At 39.7% G+C, this 14,108-nt stretch overlaps 1 protein-coding gene and 1 non-coding gene across 3 annotated transcripts in view; one reads left to right on the forward strand and one right to left on the reverse strand.

Moving 5' to 3' along the window:
* LOC146004565 (putative E3 ubiquitin-protein ligase RNF144A) overlaps nucleotides 1-14,108 on the reverse strand; it is a 200,152-nt gene that overhangs the window by 131,426 nt on the left and 54,618 nt on the right. The gene's annotated exons all lie outside the window — the stretch shown is intronic.
* On the forward strand, nucleotides 6,547-6,633 carry TRNASTOP-UCA (transfer RNA opal suppressor (anticodon UCA)). Its single transcript has one exon. It is a non-coding gene; the product is annotated as a tRNA-Sec (tRNA).

Below are 14,108 nucleotides of genomic sequence, written 5' to 3' on the forward strand. Positions count from 1 at the left end.
TTATTTACGTATATTTGAATACATTATCATGCATAAAGATAGATTATTATAGATTGCATCTGGGTGCACCATACCATAAATATATTTTTATCATTAAAATCAACAGCAGCAAAGACCGTCATTTCTGCATTAAACTTTTTGCAGTGCGGATCGGATAGGCATAGGAGTTGACTCTTGGCATGGATGATCTTTGTAAGTATCCCCTCATTAATTACGTCATATCATCACTCATCCTCATCTTCGCGATTAGCCAAAAGTGGCAGAAAAGCGAAGTCAATGAAACCAAATCTTTCAATTTAATGTAAGACATTCTTTACATTATTGCAACAAATTGTTTAAATATCAAAAGTATCTTGGTTCACCATACAGGTCTAACTTTTACACCTTTAAAACTAGATAAAGACTAGCAGGAAAATCTGATTTTAATATACAGCGTGTTCATAAAGTTCCGGTACCATTACAATGTGCATTACATTTGTAATGGTACCGGGACTTTATGAACACCCTGTATTATTTAGCTGTTGGCGTTGTTGGGCAAACAGACACACGTGTGTTAAGGAAAACGCATGAGAAGCCTTCTTACAGGGAGGAAATTTAGAAACCACATTTCACGGTCTCTGTAGGGCTTAGGAAAAGGTGAAAACATACATTCCTCACATGATCACGATAACCATACGATAATAACCACTTCGGCAAAGAACGTACACAGAATGTTTTCAACCTGGGATCTGATCTCTTTGCCTGAAGTATGTCGCAATGAATTGTGGGGGAAGTTGTTCGCTGAATATCATCCATTGTTGAAAACTTTTCCTATTGAGTTAGACCACTAACGATACACGGACACCTTATATATACAGAGTGATCAACTTTTTTATAGCACTATATGGGAAATAGAAAATTTGTTTAATGTAGGAAACTTTGCTGGAATGACACAAATTTATTCGTGCTTAGTGTGTTACACAGCATGTGAAAACATTGTCAGGTAAATGTGTTCAATATAATTCAATCAAAGAAGTAATCATAGACGGTGGGTAGTACATTTTTCAATTTCCCATCAAATGTTAATTTTTTTTTAAAATCACCCTGTATATCCATGCAGTGGCGGCGATTAGGCGGCGTGGGGAGCAGTTGCTCCCCACTTTTTTGCAACTTTTTACCCTGCACTATGCTAGACCTTATCTACCAACCGTCCTTGCCCCCCCCCCCCCCCGATTTGGAACCCACTGTATCCATGTGTGTGCACCAAAGGAAATATGATATAGGCCCCTCCCGGAAGTGAATGTCCAACCGGAATATCTCAGAAAATATATCCGTTGCCAGGTAACAGATATTGAATGCGGAGTTTAATCTCGCGAGACAGAATCGATCTCAGGCCCAATTGATGTTCCTTTGAGTCATTCACCGTGATGCTATGGCACGCTATAAAATCCTTCCTTTCGTTTTTTTTTCCATCAAGATAAATGCCTGGCTGGGGTCAATGCATGGGAGTAGCGAGTAGAAAGGAAGGCGTCGACAGGATGGCAGAAGTAGCGACTCCGAAAAAAATGAGAAGGGGCGGGGAAAGGAGTGCGAGGCTGGCACGTATCTAGAACTGTTTCGGAAGGGGGTTCGAACCCAGCGTCTCTCATGTCATTATGCTAATAATAATAATAATAAGGTTTATAATTAATATTTTAATACACATAATTAGGGAACGGAAGTTCATGAAATGTCATCTTCTTTCTGACATCTCGGACACGATGCCCATTAAATATACACAATATTACACTTCGTCTAGAACCCAAAAAAGATAATTTTAAAGTGCATTTTTTTTTTGCCAATTTTCAGGTTTTAGGACATTTTTCCGTCATTTTTCGCAATATTCGGTGTATTGTTTCGTCATATTTTGTCACTTCTTTCATTTTGGTAATATTCTTGAGTCTTTTCACCAAGGTGAATTAATGCATTTTACACCAATTCAATCAGTGTATACGACTTTTAATTAAATTGTTTTAAAATTATTCGGTCGTTTCCATTGGAAATCCTCGTTGCATATTGAATGCGCATGTGGTGTCATTTGATGCCTTCTTTTTAAAGCCAGATTGCATTTTGTTTAATTAATTTTTAACCTGAAACTAACAAATTTAATGGTCATTTTATGCATTTTTACGTCATTTTCCCCCATTTTTAGGACATTCTATAGGTCATATACCTATATTTATTACGTCATCAACTTCCGATCTCTACACATAATATGCGTATTAATAATATTGTACCTCCTCTTGTGTATGGGACCGGTGGCCACCCACCATCGTGAGGAAATTGGGGAGCTATGAGTAGCGCAACAAGTGACGGAAACCTACAACGACTGGTGGGTTCGTCGTGCTTACCACACGTCACTCCGTAAACTGGTTGGATGATCTCCCACCTCTGCTGAGGGAGGTAGGAGTGTAATAATAATTGTTAATGTAACAATATAATAATTAATATAATTAATTGTTCATATGATAATAATTGTTATTATTACATGAACTAGTAAGCTTCCCCTCAATCCCGTAGCCGGAGCCCAAAGCATGACACCTTAGACGATGAGATATTGCTTCCCCCTCAACATTCCCTAAAGAATAAAATAACGCTGTATCATACAAAACAACTAATGAAAGTGAAGCTATGATGTCAATCGCCACTTACCCTTTGGTACCGGGTGGCCAGAGTAGCCTGTTTGAGGCATCGTAGAACTCTGAAATTTGGTGAATCCGCTATGCAGACCATGGGGAAGAGGATGGCGGTAAAAAGAAAATAGTTCAATTTTACGCCACCAGGTTGAAATGTGGCGCTGTACTTCCTGGATGGGTTGTAATAATGATGTAAACTGCTCCAATTGGTTATGGATTTGCTTTTACTTTGCAATCTTGTAATAAACGAGAGATTATTTTCTCGTAACTTCAAGGCACTAACAAATGTATTTCTAATTAATAACTCAGCTAAATCACTTAACGTGATTATTTGAACAACCAATCATGGAAGTACAGCGCCACATTTCAACCTGGTGGCGGAAAATTGAACTATTTTATTTTTACCGCCATCCTCTTCCTCATGGTCTGCATAGCGGATTCACCAAATTTCAGAGTTCTACGATGCCTCAAACAGGCTACAGAGGGCTCTGAGTTGGGTAACTTTAATTCTGGCCACCTGGTACATCTGAAATAACCCCAGGGTATCAAGTCGCATTCCACGAATAAAGCAAGAATCGAGGCTTCTTTTTCTGGCACTATAATTGCACCCCATTGCACCACTGCTGTCCAAGTATAGCATCCGAAGGTTATCATTAGAGGCACATATTTTTGGTAAATAAAAAGGCAAAATTTCGGTACAAAAACTGAGTCAATTTCGGGTTCAAAAGCGGTAAATAAAATAAAATATCGGTGTTATAGCGGTGAAAAAATGGATGAAAAGTGGTATATAAAAAAAGATATTGGTTTTAAAATTGTGAAAATAATCCTAAATTTGATTTAAAAACTACACTTATTCCACAGAATTAACATTTCACTTCTAATAGCCCATTTATGTAGTTATCAGAGTATTAAGTTTATTTCTGTGTAAAGGAGTTCATTTTTGCTTCTCCAATATTAACAGCAGAATTAATCAATTTTCCGGGAATTGCATAACTCTCAGGATAATTCAGACCTCGGAAGGTGTCACAGCGGTGAATAAACCCTGAATTTCGTGTTTAAGAGTTAATTTCGCTTTTTGCAGTTCATTTCGCATTATTTCGTGACAAAATATGGTCACAAAATACACCTCACACCTTTCAAAAACATGAAAAATTAACACTACAATGTGTTTTTTCAAATTTCGTTTTTTCGTCAAAAACGAAATATGCATGCCCCTAGTTATCATCAGTTTTACGTAACGCGTAGGTTCTTACGTCTCAAGGTGATGGGAAGGTGCAATGATGATGAGAGATGAAGAAAAAAAACTTTGATATGTAACTCTAACTTATCCATGTAATATTCATTTTTAAGGTCGGGAAATGTTAAAAAGGAAAACGTTAGCCATTCACAATGCTCTCTGACACTACACGAATGTATGTTCAGTGCAATATTTGGAAATTTTAAAGTGGAAGGCATCTTCCAGTAACTTCCTTGGAAGCGTTGGAATGTTACTTATAGTGTGTCCGCGTGGGCTACAAAAAGTTGTGATTCCCTTATAAAACGTTTTTTTTTCATTTTAGTTTTAAATACACTTCATGCACAGATAGAACAATCGGTTTCAGTTTAAAATGGGATCCGAACCACTGAACAACAGGGGTTGGCCCGAGGGGAATACCCACTCCTCCAGAAATTTCAGTAATATGGTAGAGCATTCAGATAATATGTAAGAAATTTGGCAACAATGTTCACTTTGGCTTTCTTTCATTCGCTTTAAATTAAAATGTACTTTTTTAATGTTCTTTCGTAGTAAAAATCACTAATTCAGTCCACTTTATAGTTAAAAATCTAAATAATGAACGAATTTAAGAATTTAAATTATCGTTCGTTTTGATAGCTGCTGAATTAGAAGTAGGATGGAGCAGGATATGCTTCAAGCTTGTGCGAATATGTCGACTGATTGATTTGGACAAAGAACCCACAGAAAGTTTCATTGATATCATCCACAGATATGCTGTAGGAAGCTGTAAATTTCAGTTATTGCATGCTGTAATATTATTTCATTGATTCTCGTAATTCCATTCTTACAATGATAGTTAATTAAAACTAATTATACTTAATTTAATTACAGAAGCAAGGGGCAATTTTACAATGTTAGTATTGTTTTATTATATAATTTGATCTATCAATGCTGTACAATGTGCATCCACCGGGTATCCAACCCAGGATCCCTTGATTACAAAGCGACTACGTTATAGCTACACCATCTGTGAAGCACTCTAGAAAACATGAGGCAAATACAGTCTTCTACAGGTACTCCCTCCCCCGACACAGAAGCAATACCACACGCAGAATTTTTCTCAAGGGTGGCAGCTGAGATAACTGTAGGAGAAAAAAGGTGGGTTGGTGCTTTCCCCTAGTTAAGAGAATTCTCATAGTATCCCCAGCACTGGGATAATTTTTTCCATGTTTTCACGCTACAATTTCAAAATCTGAATGATATGAAGTCTGTATATAAATCTCAGGGGCGTGCCAGCGCGCCCCCTAGCCCCCTCTGCGGGCGCCCTTGGCCATAACATTTGTAGAAAAGGGGAGGGGGCAGGCAAACATTTTTTGTAAGACATCTTGTTACCATCTCTATCACTCGCACAGATTGGCGCCCGCACGTTTATCCATGGACGTCCCATGTGAAGATCAAAGGGGATCACAAAGTTCCTCTGAGATAAGGAAAAGTTCCATAAATATTATTTCCTTCTTCCTTGTAGCGAAGGTAAAGGTAAAGTTTGCCGTGCGTGCCTTTAAGGCACATTTAGGGGATGTATGAGGACGGCCCCACACATTCTCGATCTAGGCTATTTTGGAGGTGATGTGATCAGCACCACGCTCCGGCTGTCTTTAACCCCTCCCAGGATTGCCCACAGGTGCCCATTGAATTGAAGCTGGGTGAGCCCCAGAACCGCTTTATGCGGGGAAAGACAGGAACATTGAGACCTTAGAATCGAACCCGGGTCTCCCGTTTTAGGAACACGCGCTAAGAAGCCAGGGGTCCCGGGTTCAAATCCCGGCATCAAATCAAACCACATTCCTTCTCGTCTTTTGTCCCCTTACCTTCTTTACCCGCCCCCCTCTTCTCGATGGCCCTTCCTGTGAAAATCCATGAACATGAGCACGAAGAAACAAGCGAATGGGTTGAAAATGCAAAAAAAAAGTACGACCCAACAGAACGCCACTGCCGCATCAACTCATAAACAAACACGCGACTCGGACGTGGCAACACTGGATTCCACAAGGTCACAGTTTATCTGTTCGAAACTCTACCACGAGCCTACAAAGACGATAACGAAGCTCAGAAAAACATGGTTCATCATTAAAAAAAAATAAAGAAAAAAATATTATAATCGAATCTGTCTAACTTCCTTCTATTTCTCAACAGAACTATAACATTATTCCGGGCACTAGTTTAAACCTGACTCGACTAACAAACTGAATTCTCCGTTCATATTCAGAGCGGAATAAATGAGAACGCATTCACACCAATTCATCGACACGAGCGCTCCATTCGCTAACACGCAAGTCTAAAGTGCCGATTTTTCACTTTACGTAATATCCGGTTGAAAAATGAACAACAATACATTGTTCTTCGTATTACAAAGAAAGTACAACATTATTCTTCCTGCGATTGTAGTACTTGTAACGTCATTATTAAATAAAACTATAATTAATACTAAAGTTAATATGCAAGAAATAAAACAAGATATCAAAATATTACAGAAATATATGGGATAAAAGAAAAAGGTATGGGAGTGGTCCTGAGGGTGAACGAAAAATTATAAATTTGTCTCGAGTGTTACTTCTCACAGTAAGACGATTATAGACTTTACTTACTATATATACACGATGCATAAGTGTTTCTTGTGCCCAGATGAACTTCGGTGGTCCGGGGTGCAGGCTTCAAACCTGTAGTTGGCTAGCGCCAAAGTGGTTCGATTCCACCTTCTGGGCGAAACGACAAGAGAAAGTAGATACCGAGGAAAAGACGAACGAAGTGAAAGTATGTTGTGAAGGTCTCCATGATTTCTTTTTCAGTCGGCAGACTGGCCGTTCGTTTTCTTTGCATTTCGAAGCCAAATGGTCGATGGTTCGCTGACGTTCGTGTTTTTATTTCAACCCCAGGTGGAAGGAAAGGGGTTGACCTTGCACATGTAAGGGGCGTAACCACGGTACTGATAGAGGGCTAAAAGAAATCCTTGCCCACTCTTCTACATACCCAAGTTGCTACATGGAAAATTTTTTGAATCATTTTCTCTCTGACAGTGCCAGAGAGAGGAGGTGGAAGGAGGGAGAGAGAGAAATGAAAAAGTTTATTAAATAGAAAAATAGATAGAAATGTAGAGAGAGAGTTGAAGTACACTTTATACTGGTTAAACGGGACTGGACCTACAGTTTACGGTGGGATCCAAACCGCTGTGCGCCTCTACATAGGAAACGGAAGCCAGGCCCCTTGATCACAAGGCTACAGCGTTTCCACCAGGGACGGAGCCATGGGCGGAGTTTGAGCTTTTGCTTTGGAGGGGGCAGACTCTGGGATAAGCATATGATGTACCTGAGGGTTGTTGAATATACCCTAGCTTATAAGGGGTCCGGAGACCTTCCCCAGGAAATTAAAAAACAACAACTTAAAAACACTGAGTTCCAGGCCTTTTAGATTTGAAAATGTTAAATTTCATCGCTTGTAAACAAATATTAATTAGTATATTGGTTGTCAGCTTTAAAAGAAGCAAAACAGTACGATTATTGCATTTTACATTTCATTAATTTTTTATTGATACAATTCTCGTATTACTTTTAAAAAGTTACGGTACAATACTAAGCTTTATAAATTTTAGAAAAATTAAATTGAAAAGTTATTTTGATGCCTCAGCAGTAACTGTTGACTCAACACAAAGTGATTTTACGTTTTTCTTTCTTCAATCTATACACATCAATCAAATCGTCTAAGACCCGCTATTGCGGCGCAATTACCGCACATGCCATCATGTCAAACGTCAAGATTTGAGGTATGGCTTCATAACAAAAATGTAGTAACTGAACTTAATCATGTGTTATTTTTTAGTCTGTTTTTAAGTTGGGGGGCCAGGCCCCCCCTGGCCCCCCCAGAACTCCGCCTATGGACGGAGCTAGGCTCATGTGTTAGGGTGGGAGTATTTGAATATATATATATATATATACACACACACATACATATATAACTTAATATGGCTTGTAAATATATTATTGTCTACATATGGATGATTTTCATTACATGATATACTGATTGAATAGATTGAATGTTGTTTTAAGTCTATTTTATGCACAGATAGGCTAATCGGGACTGAACTTACAGTTTAAAATGGAATCTGAGCCACTGTGCAATGTGCGAACCCGGGACCCATCGATTACAAGGCGACGACGTTACCACTATGCCATCGGGAGGCCCCATTACATAATATATTAATCAAACACACATAATTTTTCACACAAATATAGTATGGTTTTTAATGTATGTGTATATTAAATTATAATAATAGACTAATCCGAACAAGTACAATAACTAAAAAGATGATCCATCCACATACAAAGTTTAAGAACAATAATAATTTGGAGGCTTACTTAAAATTTTCTTCTTTTCGTATTTGGAGGCTGAAACGGTACATTTAGAGCGAAAATGACCATAAATTACGATTGATTGATTGAGTTTATTTTACTTCGCGTTTTGTGTCTCTTGGCTAATTTGCGAAGATGGGGATGAGTGATGAAATGATGAAATTGATATTCACAAACAACCAAGCCCGAGCGGGATTCGAACCCGGGACCCTTGGCGTTGCAGCGCGATGTGCTAACCACTTTTTTTATATAGATAAAAGGAATACCCCTATTCGGCAGTATCCCCCGTCATTCACACATGCCAATTTCCACTTTATTCACATTGTTTCTCATTATTCGGACAAACACAAACATCAAAGCCCAAGCGGGATTTGAACCCGGGACCCCTAGCGTTGCAGCGTAATGAGATAAGCACGTTTTTTTTAGTTTTTTTTAAAGGAAAGCCTCTATGCGGAAGCTTCCCCCATTACACTTCATTCACTCATATTTCAATTTCAGGACAGTCAGGACAATCATAAACATCTATGTCCGAGCCAGGATTCGAACCCGGGACCCCTGGCGTCGTAGCGCGATGTGCTCACCACTCCGACACATCCGGCATAAATTACGACTACAGGACAAATAATATTAAGTGGGATCTATCGATATGTATGTAGCTTAAAAGGAGATAGAAGGGGGTGATATGAAATGAACCATTTCTCATGGAAGTCTCTTGCAAGATGCCTCTTTAAGGCAGAGCGCGCTCAAAACACGAATGAAACATTCTACGTCACTCGCTCAGCCTTACAGGAACCGGATCTTCTCAGGTGGGTAAGTGAGATGACGCACACTCCCACGCTTTCCTAAATCACCGCCAGAGGCCTCTCACGATGCTCTCCCGCTGTGCTATTCATAAGGTCGACATCGTTGCGAGTATCTACAGTTTCCGAATATGATGGCTTTTTCTTTACAGCATACAATTACACGGCTTATGCTGCGTCTTCTAGCTCGCATTTAAAGTTTTTATACGGCTTACTCCATCGTCAACGGAGCGAATGCAAGGATGGCATCTTCTACGTAGGACACACACTTCCTTTCACATGTTCTTTCACTGACCACACTGCGAGAATAACCGTCTTGCTTTGGTGATACGCCCACTGAGTGGTAACACAGTTAAGCCTTGTCGCCATGTCAATAAAACATTAAAATACTGACAAAGGCAAAATTTATAGTATAAAATATATATATATACTAAAAACGTAACGTTTCCACCCTCTAATAAAGTCTTTCTTCTTCAGACGAAACTTCACAATAAATTGATGAAAGATACAAAACATCATCTTATACATACTTTCCCACACAGGGTCCATACACACAACAACAGGAAAACGGATAAACGATAAAGCTGTCCGGATAATGCACACATTCGGATATCCGGGTATTTCGGAAAATTTTAATATCCGGATAAATAGAATATCCGTATAATTCGAATCGGATATTTGGATAATCAGGAAAATTTGGATATTCAGATAATTTGAAATCCGGATAGAAAATTATCCGATATCCGGACAAAATTTTATCCCGATTACGAGACAGTATGACCCACTGAATTTCCGAAGAAGTTCTTGAAAGGGATCGAATCCCGCCCTGGAAATCAGTTTCAGCATATCGTCGTCGTGGTTAGCCAAAAATGCAGAAAAGGGACGTTAAATAACAAAATTCAATACAAATCAAATCATGATCGTCGCATTAAGGGCACGAGGAACAGTTTACGTGTCCAGCCAGACGCGAGGACCCGTCTGTTCTCGTGGGAACTTCCGACGTCGCACAAAAACATATGAACGGAAAGAGGGCAGGTTGAAGAGTTTGTTTGTGTTGGGAAAAGTCCAAACTTCCATTTGATTATCCGTCTTCAAGTTGTTTGTGTATAAGGAATACATGAGTGTCTACAAAAATAATTATGCATCATATTTGTTACCAGTGTTGCCCACGGGACGAGACGGGACAGGCTTTTAAAAATTCGAGACGAGACGAGATTGATCATGTGTCCCGAGACAAACGAATATTTTCGAGACGAGACAGCATTTCACAGCATTTCCACGAGACGAGACTGGCCAAAGTCTCGTCTCGTGGGCAACACTATTTGTTACAGATCGTTTCTATCTTAATAATGAACTTTAAACACTTCCACTTGCAACCTGGGAAGAAATTCATGCTCACTCGTAAAATAATTTGTTTCTTTCAAAAGCAGTGCCATTCCGACTATATTGAAATAAATTAGAATTAGAATTTATTTCAAGTATGAGCCTTTACAGCTGTACATACCATACAAGGATGAACACCTTTCCTCCTCTGTCTACTTCCACATTCACACTGCTTGGGAGTTCACAAACACTATTTCATTTCAACTCTTTCACTACACTTGCACTGTTACCTGAATGATTCCTAAATTTTCTCACATATATTTATGTAGTAGCACCCCCCCCCCCCCCCGGTTTCACACATGTTCGCTATCCCCCACTGAGCTTCTTTACTCTCTTTGCCCAGGCATAGTGTGGGAAAGTTCCCAGATTCCTTATTTGCGCCTCCCCCCCCTCGGTCTCTCCCTCCTAATAACGCTTGTCATTATATTCTCAATGTTAAATTCATTTATTTCCCTGATATATTTTTGTCACTGCTTGACATGAGCTGCAACCAAGAAGTGAAAATGAGAATCGCAATAGCAAAAGAAGCTTTCATTGAAGGAAAAATGTTTTTTGTGGACCCATGGACATAGGTCTAAGGAAGAGATTAGTGAAATGTTTTGTGTGGAGTGTAGCACTATATGGTGCAGAAACCTGGACGTTGAGAAGAAATGAAGAGAAACGACTCGAAGCTTTTGAAATGTGGACATGGCGAAAAATGGAGCGTGTAAAATGGACGGACAAGGTAAGAAACGAAGCCGTACTGAAAAGAGTTGGTGAAAAAAAATCTATACTGGAGACCATCAAGAAGAGGAAAAGAAACTGGTTAGGACACTGTCTAAGAAGAAACTGCCTGCTAAGAGATGCCTTGGAGGGAATGGTTGAAGGAAGAAAAGTCCGTGGAAGAAAGAGATATCAGCTTATGGATGATATTAAATTAACTGGGTCGTATGCTATTACGAAGCGTAAGGCAGAGAACAGGGAAAGCTGGAGATTGCAGTGAAAAACCTGCCAATTAGGCAGAAAACAATGAATGAATGAATTAATATTTTTGTCTTGACTCCCCTGTTTCTGCACAACTGGTGTGTAACTGCCACTGCAGCGGGGCCATTACATACCATTACCAAGCCTAACAATTATTCCCTCGCCTGCGAAACCTGCCACTGGAACTTCTTCCCGCCATGGCCAGCACGTCAGCCCCATTACGCAAAACCCGCATTATACCGCCGTTAAACGTCACAGCAGCTGCTATTGATTTTTTAAGGCCCGAGTGATCCACTGCAGTGAGAGAGAATCCTCCAAGACGCTTTTATTCTTACTTCCCTAAAGTTCCTCCCAAGGCTACCTGTTGTGTGGGAAACAGGAAAACAAGAATTCTAAACGAAAGTCAGCGGCAATCGCCAAGAATCGCACACGATCGTAACAATCGTCCCACTTGCATCAAGGGATTCTGTTTTCTTTCCCCAGACAAGCTATAGTGGGTGTGATATGTATCCTCGGAGGTCGAAGAACCCTTTATCTTTATCCACATGCACATTTAATACGGCACAGGGTGACTCCAAAGTCGTCTCACCTCAATGATACGAAAATCGCAAGACGGTGGTCTACGAACGTTTTTCATTTGGCGGTTACAAAATTCAACCTAAAATGGAATTTGCCATGCCCCATATATGTATATGCATATGTATATATGGATATATATATATATATACAGGGTCTGTATTTTAAGTAATGAGAATATTTCTTTTCTCCCGCGACTAGACGTCAGAGCGCGCTGGGACCGGTTTTGGAGTCGGTAGTGGGGGGTGTGACCTTGAAAGCGATCCAAGCGGCTGTTGCCTGCTGGCGTCCGTTGAGGCATGATCACGCGTGGCGTGGACGTCTGCAAAGTAGTGTGTGCAAGAGCAAAATGCAGCAAAGCATGGAACAGCGGTACGCGATCAAATTTTGTGTGCGCCTTGGAAAATCTGGTGCAGCAACGCTGGAAATGATTTGGCGAGCGTACGGCAGTGACAGTTTATCACAAGCGCAAGTGTTTCGGTGGCACAAAATGTTCAAAGAAGACCGGGAGAGCGTGGAGGACGAACCCCGCGCAGGGCAGGAATTTGTGCCTGCAGGACAGACAGTCAATGGCTCCTTCTACGTGGGGGTGTTAAAAAGGTTGAAGAGACGGGTCAACCGAGTGTGACCAGAAATTGCCGCCGATTGGAAGCTCCATCATGACAATGCGCCATGTCACACGTGCTTCGTGGTTAGAGAGTTCATGACGAAATCTGGCATCACAACGATTCCTCAGTCTCCCTACAGCCCCGAACCTTACCCCTGCAGATTTTTTCCTCTTTCCCAGAGTGAAAACAGTCCTCAAAGGACACCACCACGGAACTCTGGATGCGGTCAAAGCAGCTTGCACGCCTGCTCTGAAGGCTGTTCCAGTTGCTGACTTTTAGGGAGCGTACGACGCATGGAAAACTCGCCTGCAGAAGTGTGTTGAAGCTCAAGGGGCATACTTTGAAGACTACTAAAGGTTTTTAGCGATATCTGTAATAAATTTTGTTTTCTGGATTTATTCTCATTACTTAAAATACAGACCCTGTATATATATATTCATTTTAGAACATCACACATGAATTTCCTGTTTCTAAATAGAAAAAGTATATATATATATATATATATATATATATATATATATATATATATATATATATATACACACACACACACACACACACACACACACACACACACACACACACACACACACATATTGTACAGGGTGATTATAAAGTCGCATGACATTTTTGGGAAATCGGCGACTAATAACAAAATAAATGGTACTAAAATACAGAAGAGACACCAAAACACAAAATCAACGCTTTTCCACATGAAAAAAGTCTATGGGCCATAAATGTTTGTCGAACAAACAATCAATCAATATGAAAACCCATGCTATGCTGCCCCCGAGTTTCATTCCACATGCTTCAAATTATTTACAAAGGTTACCTTTTATTAACATGTGATTCTGTAGCGGCAGTAACTGCTGCCAAAATAAATAAATAAACGCATAACAATTATTTTTGAAAACATCAAATAAAATGTATCCATTCAAAGACAAATTAATGTTAAAATATATCACCACTATATTAAATTTTCATTTCAAACTGAGAAATGCTATTTCTTCCGCTTGCCACTTTTTCCTTTGCCATTTTTAACTAAATTCCACGTATCGAATACTAAAACTGTACCGTGTTATTGACGTATGACGGACGTGTCACTTCGTCTTTAACGCTGCTGGTGCACTCGTTAAGAGCAACTATAGAGTTTTGTTGTATGTTTTAAAAATAGATACGTTCGGTAAAGCCCAGGTGACCACGTATCTATAAATATATACGATGTCATGTTCATAGTTTTTACGCCATAATGTCGCTATTATTCGCTGGAATTGCTATTTTCTTTCTTATATTATTGTTATCACATATATGTCGGCGCAAGGACTGTTACACGTTCCTGGAAATTTATTTTTATTCCATAAAAAAGCGGGCGGCTTCCTTTTTTTAAAAAAAAGCATTTTTGTGTACAATAAAGGCCGGATGTTCCACAACAATAATGCAGACGTACTTGGAGTTGGGAAATGTTTTCCGGTCGGTAGCAGCAACTGTGTCCCGACAGAACGTAC

This window comes from Lepisma saccharinum, chromosome 22 (genome assembly GCF_977018435.1).
Source record: "Lepisma saccharinum chromosome 22, izLepSacc3.1, whole genome shotgun sequence".
Classification (NCBI taxonomy): domain Eukaryota; kingdom Metazoa; phylum Arthropoda; class Insecta; order Zygentoma; family Lepismatidae; genus Lepisma; species Lepisma saccharinum.